The sequence below is a fragment of the Ixodes scapularis genome, unplaced genomic scaffold, assembly GCF_016920785.2.
Source record: "Ixodes scapularis isolate PalLabHiFi unplaced genomic scaffold, ASM1692078v2 PGA_scaffold8__174_contigs__length_109621045, whole genome shotgun sequence".
Lineage (NCBI taxonomy): Eukaryota > Metazoa > Arthropoda > Arachnida > Ixodida > Ixodidae > Ixodes > Ixodes scapularis.
The window spans coordinates 5,454,879-5,470,887 of record NW_024609883.1 but is presented as its reverse complement, the minus strand read 5'-3'; the positions used below and the strand labels follow the sequence as shown (position 1 = coordinate 5,470,887).

The 16,009-nt window shown below is 52.2% G+C and overlaps 1 long non-coding RNA gene across 1 annotated transcript; it reads right to left on the bottom strand.

Moving 5' to 3' along the window:
• Positions 1–6,439: 6,439 nt before the first annotated feature.
• Positions 6,440–7,180, bottom strand: LOC121833442. The gene is made up of 3 exons (XR_006076717.1): positions 6,855–7,180; positions 6,622–6,711; positions 6,440–6,473 (listed from the first exon to the last, which is right to left on the bottom strand). It is a non-coding gene; the product is annotated as an uncharacterized LOC121833442 (long non-coding RNA).
• Positions 7,181–16,009: the final 8,829 nt, after the last annotated feature.

Here is a 16,009-nt window from a genome sequence, read left to right as displayed (position 1 = left end):
CAAAAAACCTTAGAGCAACATTAGCACTGTGTAGATGCGTCTGGCAGTTCCGCTTGAAGCAGGTGACACCACGCAGTATAGGTCCCATCGGAGTGCCTTCATACCTGTCGGGGTGCAGGCTCCATTCGTCCGCGTCAAAGCAGTGGGTGAGGCCGCTGGTAGAGGCAGCCTGGAACCCAACGCTCGAGGGGCGCCTATGAACAGACATGAATCAGCATAGAAGTGCATGATCGAGACACAAAAAACCTTAGAGCAACATTAGCACTGTGTGGATGCGTCTGGCAGTTCCGCTTGAAGCAGGTGACACCACGCAGTATAGGTCCCATCGGAGTGCCTTCATACCTGTCGGGGTGCAGGCTCCATTCGTCCGCGTCAAAGCAGTGGGTGAGGCCGCTGGTAGAGGCAGCCTGGAACCCAACGCTCGAGGGGCGCCTATGAACAGACATGAATCAGCATAGAAGTGCATGATCGAGACACAAAAAACCTTAGAGCAACATTAGCACTGTGTGGATGCGTCTGGCAGTTCCGCTTGAAGCAGGTGACACCACGCAGTATAGGTCCCATCGGAGTGCCTTCATACCTGTCGGGGTGCAGGCTCCATTCGTCCGCGTCAAAGCAGTGGGTGAGGCCGCTGGTAGAGGCAGCCTGGAACCCAACGCTCGAGGGGCGCCTATGAACAGACATGAATCAGCATAGAAGTGCATGATCGAGACACAAAAAACCTTAGAGCAACATTAGCACTGTGTGGATGCGTCTGGCAGTTCCGCTTGAAGCAGGTGACACCACGCAGTATAGGTCCCATCGGAGTGCCTTCATACCTGTCGGGGTGCGGGCTCCATCTGTTCGTGTCGGAGCGGTCGGCGAGGCCGCAGGTGGGCAACCCAACGCTCCAGGGGCGCCTATGAACAGACATGAATCAGCATAGAAGTGCCTGATCGAGACACAAAAAACCTTAGAGCAACATTAGCACTGTGTGGATGCGTCTGGCAGTTCCGCTTGAAGCAGGTGACACCACGCAGTATAGGTCCCATCGGAGTGCCTTCATACCTGTCGGGGTGCAGGCTCCATTCGTCCGCGTCAAAGCAGTGGGTGAGGCCGCTGGTAGAGGCAGCCTGGAACCCAACGCTCGAGGGGCGCCTATGAACAGACATGAATCAGCATAGAAGTGCATGATCGAGACACAAAAAACCTTAGAGCAACATTAGCACTGTGTGGATGCGTCTGGCAGTTCCGCTTGAAGCAGGTGACACCACGCAGTATAGGTCCCATCGGAGTGCCTTCATACCTGTCGGGGTGCAAGCTCCATCTGTTCGTGTCGGAGCGGTCGGCGAGGCCGCAGGTGGGCAACCCAACGCTCCAGGGGCGCCTATGAACAGACATGAATCAGCATAGAAGTGCCTGATCGAGACACAAAAAACCTTAGAGCAACATTAGCACTGTGTGGATGCGTCTGGCAGTTCCGCTTGAAGCAGGTGACACCACGCAGTATAGGTCCCATCGGAGTGCCTTCATACCTGTCGGGGTGCAGGCTCCATTCGTCCGCGTCAAAGCAGTGGGTAAGGCCGCTGGTAGAGGCAGCCTGGAACCCAACGCTCGAGGGGCGCCTATGAACAGATATGAATCAGCATAGAAGTGCATGATCGAGACACAAAAAACCTTAGAGCAACATTAGCACTGTGTGGATGCGTCTGGCAGTTCCGCTTGAAGCAGGTGACACCACGCAGTATAGGTCCCATCGGAGTGCCTTCATACCTGTCGGGGTGCAGGCTCCATTCGTCCGCGTCAAAGCAGTGGGTGAGGCCGCTGGTAGAGGCAGCCTGGAACCCAACGCTCGAGGGGCGCCTATGAACAGACATGAATCAGCATAGAAGTGCATGATCGAGACACAAAAAACCTTAGAGCAACATTAGCACTGTGTGGATGCGTCTGGCAGTTCCGCTTGAAGCAGGTGACACCACGCAGTATAGGTCCCATCGGAGTGCCTTCATACCTGTCGGGGTGCGGGCTCCATCTGTTCGTGTCGGAGCGGTCGGCGAGGCCGCAGGTGGGCAACCCAACGCTCCAGGGGCGCCTATGAACAGACATGAATCAGCATAGAAGTGCCTGATCGAGACACAAAAAACCTTAGAGCAACATTAGCACTGTGTGGATGCGTCTGGCAGTTCCGCTTGAAGCAGGTGACACCACGCAGTATAGGTCCCATCGGAGTGCCTTCATACCTGTCGGGGTGCAGGCTCCATTCGTCCGCGTCAAAGCAGTGGGTGAGGCCGCTGGTAGAGGCAGCCTGGAACCCAACGCTCGAGGGGCGCCTATGAACAGACATGAATCAGCATAGAAGTGCATGATCGAGACACAAAAAACCTTAGAGCAACATTAGCACTGTGTGGATGCGTCTGGCAGTTCCGCTTGAAGCAGGTGACACCACGCAGTATAGGTCCCATCGGAGTGCCTTCATACCTGTCGGGGTGCAAGCTCCATCTGTTCGTGTCGGAGCGGTCGGCGAGGCCGCAGGTGGGCAACCCAACGCTCCAGGGGCGCCTATGAACAGACATGAATCAGCATAGAAGTGCCTGATCGAGACACAAAAAACCTTAGAGCAACATTAGCACTGTGTGGATGCGTCTGGCAGTTCCGCTTGAAGCAGGTGACACCACGCAGTATAGGTCCCATCGGAGTGCCTTCATACCTGTCGGGGTGCAGGCTCCATTCGTCCGCGTCAAAGCAGTGGGTAAGGCCGCTGGTAGAGGCAGCCTGGAACCCAACGCTCGAGGGGCGCCTATGAACAGATATGAATCAGCATAGAAGTGCATGATCGAGACACAAAAAACCTTAGAGCAACATTAGCACTGTGTGGATGCGTCTGGCAGTTCCGCTTGAAGCAGGTGACACCACGCAGTATAGGTCCCATCGGAGTGCCTTCATACCTGTCGGGGTGCGGGCTCCATCTGTTCGTGTCAGAGCAGTCGGCGAGGCCGCAGGTGGGCAACCCAACGCTCCAGGGGCCCCTATGAACAGACATGAATCAGCATAGAAGTGCATGATCGAGACACAAAAACCTTAGAGCAACATTAGCACTGTGTGGATGCGTCTGGCAGTTCCGCTTGAAGCAGGCGACACCACGCAGTATAGGTCCCATCGGAGTGCCTTCATACCTGTTGGGGTGCGGGCTCCATCTGTTCGTGTCGAAGCGGTCGGCGAGGCCGCAGGTGGGCAACCCAACGCTCCAGGGGTGCCTATGAACAGACATGAATCAGCATAGAAGTGCATGATCGAGACACAAAAAACCTTAGAGCAACATTAGCACTGTGTGGATGCGTCTGGCAGTTCCGCTTGAAGCAGGTGACACCACGCAGTATAGGTCCCATCGGAGTGCCTTCATACCTGTCGGGGTGCGGGCTCCATCTGTTCGTGTCGGAGCGGTCGGCGAGGCTGCAGGTGGGCAACCCAACGCTCCAGGGGCGCCTATGAACAGACATGAATCAGCATAGAAGTGCATGATCGAGACACAAAAAACCTTAGAGCAACATTAGCACTGTGTAGATGCGTCTGGCAGTTCCGCTTGAAGCAGGTGACACCACGCAGTATAGGTCCCATCGGAGTGCCTGCATACCTGTCGGGGTGCAGGCTCCATTCGTCCGCGTCAAAGCAGTGGGTGAGGCCGCTGGTAGAGGCAGCCTGGAACCCAACGCTCGAGGGGCGCCTATGAACAGACATGAATCAGCATAGAAGTGCATGATCGAGACACAAAAAACCTTAGAGCAACATTAGCACTGTGTGGATGCGTCTGGCAGTTCCGCTTGAAGCAGGTGACACCACGCAGTATAGGTCCCATCGGAGTGCCTTCATACCTGTCGGGGTGCAGGCTCCATTCGTCCGCGTCAAAGCAGTGGGTGAGGCCGCTGGTAGAGGCAGCCTGGAACCCAACGCTCGAGGGGCGCCTATGAACAGACATGAATCAGCATAGAAGTGCATGATCGAGACACAAAAAACCTTAGAGCAACATTAGCACTGTGTGGATGCGTCTGGCAGTTCCGCTTGAAGCAGGTGACACCACGCAGTATAGGTCCCATCGGAGTGCCTTCATACCTGTCGGGGTGCAGGCTCCATTCGTCCGCGTCAAAGCAGTGGGTGAGGCCGCTGGTAGAGGCAGCCTGGAACCCAACGCTCGAGGGGCGCCTATGAACAGACATGAATCAGCATAGAAGTGCATGATCGAGACACAAAAAACCTTAGAGCAACATTAGCACTGTGTGGATGCGTCTGGCAGTTCCGCTTGAAGCAGGTGACACCACGCAGTATAGGTCCCATCGGAGTGCCTTCATACCTGTCGGGGTGCGGGCTCCATCTGTTCGTGTCGGAGCGGTCGGCGAGGCCGCAGGTGGGCAACCCAACGCTCCAGGGGCGCCTATGAACAGACATGAATCAGCATAGAAGTGCCTGATCGAGACACAAAAAACCTTAGAGCAACATTAGCACTGTGTGGATGCGTCTGGCAGTTCCGCTTGAAGCAGGTGACACCACGCAGTATAGGTCCCATCGGAGTGCCTTCATACCTGTCGGGGTGCAGGCTCCATTCGTCCGCGTCAAAGCAGTGGGTGAGGCCGCTGGTAGAGGCAGCCTGGAACCCAACGCTCGAGGGGCGCCTATGAACAGACATGAATCAGCATAGAAGTGCATGATCGAGACACAAAAAACCTTAGAGCAACATTAGCACTGTGTGGATGCGTCTGGCAGTTCCGCTTGAAGCAGGTGACACCACGCAGTATAGGTCCCATCGGAGTGCCTTCATACCTGTCGGGGTGCGGGCTCCATCTGTTCGTGTCAGAGCAGTCGGCGAGGCCGCAGGTGGGCAACCCAACGCTCCAGGGGCGCCTATGAACAGACATGAATCAGCATAGAAGTGCATGATCGAGACACAAAAACCTTAGAGCAACATTAGCACTGTGTGGATGCGTCTGGCAGTTCCGCTTGAAGCAGGTGACACCACGCAGTATAGGTCCCATCGGAGTGCCTTCATACCTGTTGGGGTGCGGGCTCCATCTGTTCGTGTCGGAGCGGTCGGCGAGGCCACAGGTGGGCAACCCAACGCTCCAGGGGTGCCTATGAACAGACATGAATCAGCATAGAAGTGCATGATCGAGACACAAAAAACCTTAGAGCAACATTAGCACTGTGTGGATGCGTCTGGCAGTTCCGCTTGAAGCAGGTGACACCACGCAGTATAGGTCCCATCGGAGTGCCTTCATACCTGTTGGGGTGCGGGCTCCATCTGTTCGTGTCGGAGCGGTCGGCGAGGCCACAGGTGGGCAACCCAACGCTCCAGGGGTGCCTATGAACAGACATGAATCAGCATAGAAGTGCATGATCGAGACACAAAAACCTTAGAGCAACATTAGCACTGTGTGGATGCGTCTGGCAGTTCCGCTTGAAGCAGGTGACACCACGCAGTATAGGTCCCATCGGAGTGCCTTCATACCTGTTGGGGTGCGGGCTCCATCTGTTCGTGTCGGAGCGGTCGGCGAGGCCGCAGGTGGGCAACCCAACGCTCCAGGGGTGCCTATGAACAGACATGAATCAGCATAGAAGTGCATGATCGAGACACAAAAAACCTTAGAGCAACATTAGCACTGTGTGGATGCGTCTGGCAGTTCCGCTTGAAGCAGGTGACACCACGCAGTATAGGTCCCATCGGAGTGCCTTCATACCTGTCGGGGTGCGGGCTCCATCTGTTCGTGTCGGAGCGGTCGGCGAGGTCGCAGGTGGGCAACCCAACGCTCCAGGGGCGCCTATGAACAGACATGAATCAGCATAGAAGTGCATGATCGAGACACAAAAAACCTTAGAGCAACATTAGCACTGTGTGGATGCGTCTGGCAGTTCCGCTTGAAGCAGGTGACACCACGCAGTATAGGTCCCATCGGAGTGCCTTCATACCTGTTGGGGTGCGGGCTCCATCTGTTCGTGTCGGAGCGGTCGGCGAGGCCGCAGGTGGGCAACCCAACGCTCCAGGGGTGCCTATGAACAGACATGAATCAGCATAGAAGTGCATGATCGAGACACAAAAAACCTTAGAGCAACATTAGCACTGTGTGGATGCGTCTGGCATTTCCGCTTGAAGCAGGTGACACCACGCAGTATAGGTCCCATCGGAGTGCCTTCGTACCTGTCGGGGTGCGGGCTCCATCTGTTCGTGTCGGAGCGGTTGGCGAGGCCGCAGGTGGGCAACCCAACGCTCCAGGGGTGCCTATGAACAGACATGAATCAGCATAGAAGTGCATGATCGAGACACAAAAAACCTTAGAGCAACATTAGCACTGTGTGGATGCGTCTGGCAGTTCCGCTTGAAGCAGGTGACACCACGCAGTATAGGTCCCACCGGAGTGCCTTCATACCTGTCGGGGTGCGGGCTCCATCTGTTCGTGTCGGAGCGGTCGGCGAGGCCGCAGGTGGGCAACCCAACGCTCCAGGGGCGCCTATGAACAGACATGAATCAGCATAGAAGTGCATGATCGAGACACAAAAAGCCTTAGAGCAACATTAGCACTGTGTGGATCCGTCTGGCAGTTCCGCTTGAAGCAGGTGACACCACGCAGTATAGGTCCCATTGGAGTGCCTGCATACCTGTAAAGGTGCTGGCACTGTCTGTCCGCGTTATTGCAGTGGGGGAGGCCGCAGGTGCAACCAGCCGACATGCCAACACACTTGGAGTCACTGGAGAGATGCAAGAGAGAAGACGGAAGAATGTTAAGGGGGTGTTATTGCTTTTGGCCCAGGAGTATGGGCCCACTGGTGCAGCACTCACAGCCCACACATTGTTACGTTAAAAGACATTCAAGTTACGTCAATAACCTTACCTGTTCTAACGGCTGTTTCTTCTAGCTCGTTTGTAGGCTCCCAACATGTGTCTGCACCTCCGACCAGGAAGTTGGTGGAATCACGCAGAGGTGCCTGATGCTCAGGGGAAAATAGCATATGATTTACTGGCCATTAAGAAAAATAAAGTGCATGGAAATTTAGAGAGGTGGATGGTTGTCGTTGCAGATACGCTCTACACTGTAGGTAGGAAATCCAGCCAGTGCAGTACTACCGCTACCCCGGGGTTTTGAAGGGACGTCACATACTACTGATATACTACCGCATGCCAGCACAATGTTTATCCAAGTTAAGACTGGTAAGGTAGGGGTCGAACCCTAGATCGTTGAATTGCTGCAGTGCGTGCGTTCGATCCGGCGCTCTAACCCACCTTGCCAAAGCTCTTCGATGATGAGCGGAACGGCTTGAAAAAGAAAGCACGATCGGCCACGGCTGAACCGCATGAAAGCGATTTGGCGAGCGATGAGCTAGGCTATCGCTGGTCGCTGTCGCCTGTCGCAGTGTTCGGTTCTAAATTCCCTGAACACTTTGGTCATCGCCTGGAGGTCGCTGCGTGCGATTTGCCTCGGCGAGTGACGAACTGAGCGACAGGTCTCCTGGAAAATCGCTCAAATGCTGGATGAAACAGACAAGCATAAACCGCATGAAAGCGACTTGGCAAGTGACGAGACAAGCAACGGCGACCCGCTTCGCTGTTGCTCGGTCGGTCGCGCGAGGAGGCAAACCGCATGAAAGCGACGGGGGCAAGTGGCCAGGACGGTGAGCGACGTTTTCTAGAAGAGTAAAGCTATACGCACTATGTCGTGCACCTCGATCGGAAATGGCTATAAACACTACGCAGAGAGCTGATGCCATCATGCAATTTGGGTCACCCTTTTCGGACGGCGTGTGTTTAACCGAACCTTACCCCCCTTGCCTGCGTTCAAGCCGCTTCGCGGCGACACTGTGCGGCTGCTAATTGCAAAACTTAACCTGTACACGCCGCTTCGCGGCGTCCAGCCGGCAACCCAAGCCCCGCTGTCCCCTCCTGCACCTCCGGAAAGCGAGTCCCATACCATTCAGTTCTGCAAAATTTCGTAAATATCAATCCTTATCTTTTTTTTTTTTTCAGTGTTATTTGTAGTAAAGAAATGTCTTAAACATCGTAAATGCCCTACAAAAAAAAAATAGCGATAAAAAAAAAAAAAACTAAGGAAACGTCGCCCTCATTGGGGATCGAACCGCGGACCGCTGCGTATAAAGCAGACACCTTACTATCATGCTACGCCACCTCTTTGGAAACTCGCCGCTGATACGAGCTTCGCGTAGTGCGTAGGGCCATTTCCAGTCAAGGTGCACGACGTAGTGCGTATAGCTTTACTCTTTCCAGTAATCTAAGAACCGAGCGATGCGACTGGCGACAGTGAGAAATCTCCGTCGCTCGTCGCAGACTCTCGACGCCGTCGCTCGTCTCGTCACTCGCTAAATCGCTTACATGCGGTTCGGCTTTCATTGCAGAACTCGGAAATACTCGACAGACAACATGCTCCCTTACCACTCTGCGTCGCTTGTCAAGGGGTTCGCTGCGCTCGCCAGATCTCCGCTTCTTTGAAAATAAACGGGGCAAAACTCCTGGTTTGAGTTGTACGTTCCTCACCGGGAAGCCCAAGGACTCCATCACCTGGGGCTTCGCACGTAGTCCTCATCACGAAAGTGATAGGAACACAAGCGATCACTCGTAGTTGGAAGCCACGCCGGGGAGGACGGTCGTGCGAGCCGGATCCAAAGCGCACGAAGTTGTTCGTCCTTTGGGAACTGGTGAATAGGTTTTCCGCACCGAATCAGGAGGTTGCCGCAGTCCTCTACCGCACAGTGCCGCACCATCTCGGCATTAGAACGCGACAGGATGATCTAAGCGTTCTAGAGACCGAGGTACGCAAGCGATCGGGCCACCACAACTCAATGCAACGAGTCCACCGTCGCCATCGTCGGGAAAATGGCGAAGGGGTGAAGGCAGAGCAGGCAGCGAAGGCTTGATAATTGCGTTCAGAACTAGAGAAGAGACGTAGTGAGCCGTACTTCCGCAGAGCGGCGCTGCTCCGTTCTTCCAGGAGACAACCCGTGAGACGACCTAGGTCACTTCCCGGCAATGTACCTAGACGGACATTCCAAACGAGGCGTTCGCGACAAACACCAGGTGCTGTTTGGGAATCGTTTAATTCGTTCTAAAATTCGTTTTCGTGACTTTTTTAACAAGATATTGGTGTGTTCGATGTGATACTGCTCCTTTGAACACATATAGACCATAAAATAGGCGCCAAAATTTCGTTGTAGTATCCCTTTAAGATCTGCGTTTCTAACTGCCATTCTCGAGCACCAGATACTGTATAGACCAACGAGCATTATGAGGTCGTACGGCACAAGTTCGTGAGAAGTAATTGGAAGAAAACGAATCGATTGTGACGTTATTTCTAAGTCCCTTTTCAATGTCCTCTGTAACACGTCCCAAAACAAAAGGGCGTCCCAACAAAAAATAAATACGTGCTCTATAGTCTCAGGCGTTTTACACAGTAGGCAGTTGGTGGTCCAAGGAACAAAAATTCCTTTCTCGTGGAGCCATGCTTTCACTGGGAGGGTCGAGGTGTGAAGTTTAAAGAAGAAACTTTTTGCACGCGGCGGGATCGCCATTTTCTTAACACGACAAAGAACATCCTGGCCAGGGCTTTGTCTGTGCACTGCGCGATACAAGGGCTCTGGAAAAAGACTGTCATACAGAGCATTAGACAGGCCCTTCCTATTTACAGATTACAAAAAGTCCCTGGAAAAGCGAACTGACAAAAAATTTTACGTATCGACAACCTCTTTGAGAAAACCTCCTATTTTGGATGGTTGCTCACCGCAGCTTGAGACCAAAAATGTAGGCAAGTGCCACGCCAATTTTGTTTGAATGACAGTGCGCATAAATGGTTGTTCGATGTCTCCTAGAAAAAGGAATCGTGACACAAGTTTTCGTACAAACAGGTGTGCAAGGCCCAGTCCCCCCTGGGTGATGCGACGGAAAAGATTATCTCTCCTCATCGGTTCTTAACTCGATTTCCAGATAAACGTAGCACAGATTCTATGGCCGTTTTGCATACAACTTCGAGTACATTGCAACACTTGAAGCACATACATGAGCTTGGCGACAAGGAAGATGTTACAGGCCGTTGCCCTCGCAAAAATTGACAAGTCACAGTTCGGCCAGCGTGATACCTTCCGTTTCAGTTCGGCTGTTGCTTCGGACCAGTAAACACCAGGATTGTGCATATGCTGGAGTGGTACACCAAGGTATTTTGTAGGCGTCAAGCCCCATTTGATTCCTTGGAACTCCAATGGCTTTGTAGCCCATGAGCCGTGCCAAATCCGTAGCATTTTTCTAGATTCACAGCCGCACCACTAACGTCGCAAAAGTGTTTAAACCAATGCGATGGCGTTGGTCACACTTCTTTTATCGCTGCAGAAAACTGCAACATCATCGGCGTACGCCAATACCTTGACTTCGAGTGCGTTGAACTGAAAACCTTGTACATTCGCGTTGTTCGCGACGCTCAAACAGAGAGGTTCCAAATAAAGTGCGAACAACAATGGTGAGAGGGGGCAACCCTGCCGCACTGAGGACAGTACGGGAATGCTCTCAGTTACATTGCGGTTTACTCTCAGTCGTGTGGAACAGTTCTGATATGCCATTCGCACTCCGTCATATAAAACGTGTCCAATGTTAACATGTCGCAAAATGGCCCAGAGGAATTTATGGTTCACGCGGTCGAATGCCTTTTCGAGGTCAATCTGTAGCATGGCAATCTGATCTTCTCTATCGGTACAACAGTCTAGAATGCTTCTGGCTACGTGAATATTTGTTTGTATTGTTCTACCCTTTATACCACATGTTTGATGATCGCCTACCAATTGGCATATTACATGCTGCAGCCTTCTATTGAGAATTTTGGCAAATATTTTATAATCTACATTGCAGAGACTTATTGGCCTATAGCGCTCTACACGACGCAACTTGGCGATATCCTCAGATTTTGGAATTAAAACCGTGTGAGTTTTCATGAAAGACAGCGGCAGTACTTTTCTCTTATAAGATTCTTCGATGACAGCGAGCAAAATGGGACACAGACGACTTTTGAATTTTTTGTAAAAAGTTGAACAAAGCCCGTCAGGGCCTGGCGTTTTACCCCCGGGCAGGTCGCTTAGTGCTCTTTCTACTTCTTCTACGCTGATGGGTTCCTCAAGCCACTCCCGCGTGTTGTCGTCTAGCCTCGGCATAAGAGACAGGAGGTCTTTCATTTCACAATCGTGCCTTCCTGAAGTGAGTGAAAAAATCCGTCGGTAATGTTCTACAAACGCTTCCTCGATGTTTGTGCTATCCGCGGTGAGGGTGCCTTTCCTCTCGATTTCGGTTATTTCTTTGGACATTGCATATCTTTTTTCAGCTATCAAAGCTTGCCTGGTAGGTTGTTCGCCGCAAAGAAACCTTTGCGTTCTTGCGCGGACCACAGCGCCTTCATATCGCGCTTTCTGAAAGTGTTCGAGTTGGGCTTTGATATTTTCTATGTCTTTTACTCCTTGACCAGGATTAGTACATTCTGCTTCACTCAGGGCCTCTAAATTGTGCTGCAGTTTTCGCTCTTCTGCCCTGGCGTAAAACTTGAGCGTGCTCGACCTTTCAATTGCTGACATTTTAACCTCCTCTTTGAACCGCTCCCACCGTTCTAAGGGGCACATCCCGCTTTGCTCAACCATTCTATCAAGGAGATCGTCCACTGCAGCTTCAAATGTCTTGTCTTTAAGTAGGCCTGCGTTCAACTTCCACAATCGCCAGTTAAACTTTGACCTAGGGATTTGGTTTTCTCCAATTGTGACATCTACGAGACAGTGGTCACTAAAGAACACAGGTTTTACGTGATAAGATTCAATGTTATTTACAATGTCGCTAGAAAAATAAATACGGTCAAGGCGTGCGTGAGAGGATTTCTGAAAGTGTGTGAACTGAATTTTCTTTATACTCTTTGAAATGTAAAAAACATCTTCCAAATTATTCTCAGCGATTATTTCACTCAAGACATTTGCACTAGAATCACTTCCGCGCGTGAATGGAGTTCTGTCTCTTGCTTCACAAATGCAATTAAAGTCGCCTAGAAGTATAGTGGTCCGATCACATTTAATGTAATGTGAAATCCCTCGGAAGAATGCCTCCCGTTCACTTACTTTACAAGGGGCATAGATGCAGATTACTCTCCACTGCCCTTCCAACAAATTAAAGTCACACAAAATAAAACGCCCATGGTCATCGGTAATGACACTCACATCTGAAAGGGGAACAGACTTTTTAAGGAATAAAAAACAACCACCTGCAGTGCCAACTGCATGCGTTACGGATACCTCGTACGAGGTAAGAGAGGCTGTAACGCCCTCGTCACCTGCTCTTCCTCCGCCATTTTTGTTTCTTGTAAGGCCAAAAAGTCTAATTGTTCCTCGTGGAGCAAACGTAGCAGCTGGTATTATTTTCGAGTGGAGTTTAGTCCTCTAATGTTGAGGGTTCCAAATGTTAAACCTTTAGTGGAAGGGCCAGTTTTTTTAGTCGGAAGTATTGTTGGGATTGGAGGAGGAAGCGTGCATTGGAAAGCGACATATGAACAACCTCACATGGAAGCTACATCAGGCGTAACTTTGCAACTGGCACTAGTAAAGCGAAAATAGATCTAAGAAAGACATGCCCTAAAGCGTTCGCAGTTTGGATGTAACCAGAAAGTAACCACCTTCTACGAGGTTCGCTCTTGTCCATTGCCTGAGGGAGGGCGGGGTTTGCACCGTTTCTTCCTCCCGTGAACTGGAGTCCAGTCAGGCCCCTCCTCTACGAGGTCTAAAGGCCTCTTTGAGGGGTCAGCACCTTCATCCATTTCCAGGTCGTCTTCGGACGTGATGTCCGAATGGTGACCGCTCATGCAAGCTGGCCTCGTTGACTGGTCCTTTGAGGGGTCCGATGCAGCACCGTCGACGTCCGGACTGGCGTTCCCAACCGCGGGGTTGTCAGCTCCCAGGCAACTTGGCAAGATGGTGTCGCTCTCCCGTGCTAGGTCTCCCTCTCGACCGGCCAGAGGACCAGATGAGATGGTGTCGTTCTTCCGGGATAGGTCTATTTCACGACCAGCTTGGCAAGTAGACGCCAAAGTGTCGTCCTCTCGTGCAGAGTCTCCCTCACGGCCAGCTGGACAACTTGACAAGGTGGTGTCATTCTTTCGTTCTAGGTGTTCCTGTCGTCCGTCTGTAACCTTTGGGTCACCGGTAATGACTGGATGTCGAATGTCGTCTTCGCCTTTCTCAGCTTCTTCTTCATCGATGAAGAACTCCGAGTTGACTTCCCCAGGAGCAGGCAGCATCACGGTGGCGTATGTTCGAATGCAGTCCTCTTGCTCGTGGCCATAACGATTGCACTTGTCGCAGTGGGGAACGCGGCACTCCCTGCGAATGTGGCCTGTCCTCTTGCATCGCAGGCAGAGTGATGCCCTCCCAGGAACGACGACCAGGACCTTGGTGCCGAACATAACCAGCTGGTGCGGGAGATGGTCTTTTGTTGTGCCCTCCTTGAGGTTCATTTTAACAAATCTCGTTGTCGTTTGAACATTCTGAAATCCTTCCACCCTCCACGTGTCCCGGGAAACTTCGTTCACCTTCCCGTAAGGCTCCAGGGCCCTCCGTGCTGCATCGTCGCTTATGTGAATCGGTGTCCAGTGCACTCGTAGTCGGACCTCGCATTCGTCAGGGTCGATGAGCAAACAACGTTTTTCTTTCACGACCAGTTCTTTTGCCGCAAGAAGCTTCCTCTTCGCAGTCAGAGAGTTAAACGTGAAAAGCCAAACATGGTTCATTTGGTACTGGCCAGCTCCAATCAAATCTTGTAGAACGCCATGGCGTTCCATTTGTGTTCGAAAATCGTCTATCTTGTATGGGCGCCTGGAGGTGTCACAATACGCAAATACAGTGTTCAAAACTTCAGTACCTGTGGGCAGAGACGGCAGAACCACTCGGTAGGAATCCTGAGACATTTCAGTAGATGAACCACGGCCGGTGAAAGCCGTTGCAGACGCTCCTCGGGAGCTCATCAAACTTGCGACCGTTCCGAACGGGGGCAAGCGCTTCTCTCCTCGGCCACTTCCTCCCCTTGAACGCGCGCAGCGCGCAACCACTGCTTATTGACCTTTGTCCGAAAGTGCTCTTTTTAGCCTCGACCGCAAGGAGCAAAAGCGAACAATAATCTCGAACCCAGACGCACACGGGGAGGGGGGGCTGCGTCGGCCTGCGCCGCCGCTTCCCATTGAGGGCTTCTTCGCTGGTGTGCCGACTGCCGTTTCGCCGGCATCGGTCCTGTTTACCGCAGTATGTGAGTATAGTGCCCGTAATGGTGAGAGCCGTGTGTCCATACGCCACTTTGCCGCAGTGGGTTTCCATCTTGCCGAGCCAGAAAACATCTCGCAACGAGTTGACCGCGCCGCGAGTGACGAAGAAGAAGCAAACATGGCGACGGTTTGTGCGATTGCTTTGGTGGCTCTGGTGTTGAGTGTCTTCAACGTCCTCGTGAGAAGGTTCCCCTGCCCTTCGAAGTTATTGCAAGCACTACGAAAGATGTGGAGTCATCGTCTCAACTACAAATAAGCAGGCCTTCACGAGCAACAACGGTGCCGATCAGGCGCTCGGCACAGTTGTGTCAGGCTCACGCAGCCAGCGGCACAGTTGTGTTGGTTGTGTCGTCAGATGTTCAACAACGCCGAGGTATTTTCATTTATCATTTGGAATGCTTTCAAGAGTGGCAAATTAATCTATTTCGCGGATTGTTAACGCCGAGGCGAGTGCCCTCCGTTGCAGTGCCGTCGTCGCGCAAAGTGCAGAGAAAACCGGGTGGCGATGGCGGCGGTGCTCTTTGATCTTGAGCCGTCGGGTTTATGAAGTCCGGAGTAAACGTACGTACGTGCGTCTGCTGGATCGGTGTTTTGGACTTCCTCAAAACTCTTTCTCACGCGCATTTTCCTTGTGAAGCTTAGTAGCTCATTACACCTCATCGTCGACTGCACTCATTTGACTACGACGGACGAGCCTGCGGGATGTGAATTTCACTGCCTAAGATCCTTGGTGTGCTGTAACGAGGTCTAATAAAATATCACCGCGAACTTCTGAACAAACGAGTCGAAGTTTCGTCTGCTATCATAACTGATCGCCTGTCACAATATTAATCAGTAGCGTTCCTAGACTCCGCCCCCACAGGCACCGTGCTTCGTTGCCCGATAGTAAGTGTCTCCTGGTACCTCGTAGAATTCCAGCTCCCACTTCAAGTAAGTACCATCTTTTAGAACTGGCAATTAATAGTTTCGAACCCAGACGCTCGCAGTGTGTGTTTGTGTGTGTGTGTGGGGGGGGGGGGGGGGAAACGCGTGCTAACATACTCGGAGCCCTCGTTTACGCCGCTTCGCAGCGGCAGACAAGGCGCCACATTACAAAAGAAAGCTAATCAGAGCTGTCTATGTAACTAGACCCATTCGCTAGTCATTCGATGAAAGGTCGTGGTCTCGTTTTCATTCACTAAAACGGCGTTCGATCGAGTGAACGCTTCCCACTTATTTCGGCTCGTCAGAGCCGCGCTGCCGCAGAAAGGGAAGCAGATCGCGAAGGTCGGTCTCAAACGTGCCACGAATGTAATGTCGTATACAAGAAGCCAACAATCAAGCATTTGAAAGCTACAAGAAAGCGGTAACGAAATATTTACTACGCAATGAACCCGGACTGAAACGCGGATGTCAAGGGTCAGCAGACACCGAGAACATTTAAGACGACAGGTTTTTTCTTGTTTTCTTAATCGAGATGGGTTCTCGAATGTTCACGACATCTTATCTATGGAAGAACGGGTCACGGAGACTTCTAGTGACATCGTTCACGATGTGCCGGTGCATTCGGACAGCCTGCCGCATCCAGCTCCCCAAAGCAACGCCGCCAACGCAGCCCCCCCCCCTCCTGCCTGCCAGTTCTCTCCGCGTGGTGGTGCGAGCGTAGATAAACATGGCGGCGCCCTGGAATTGGCGCGGACACTGGTCTATATTCACACTTGAAGGAGAGGAAACTA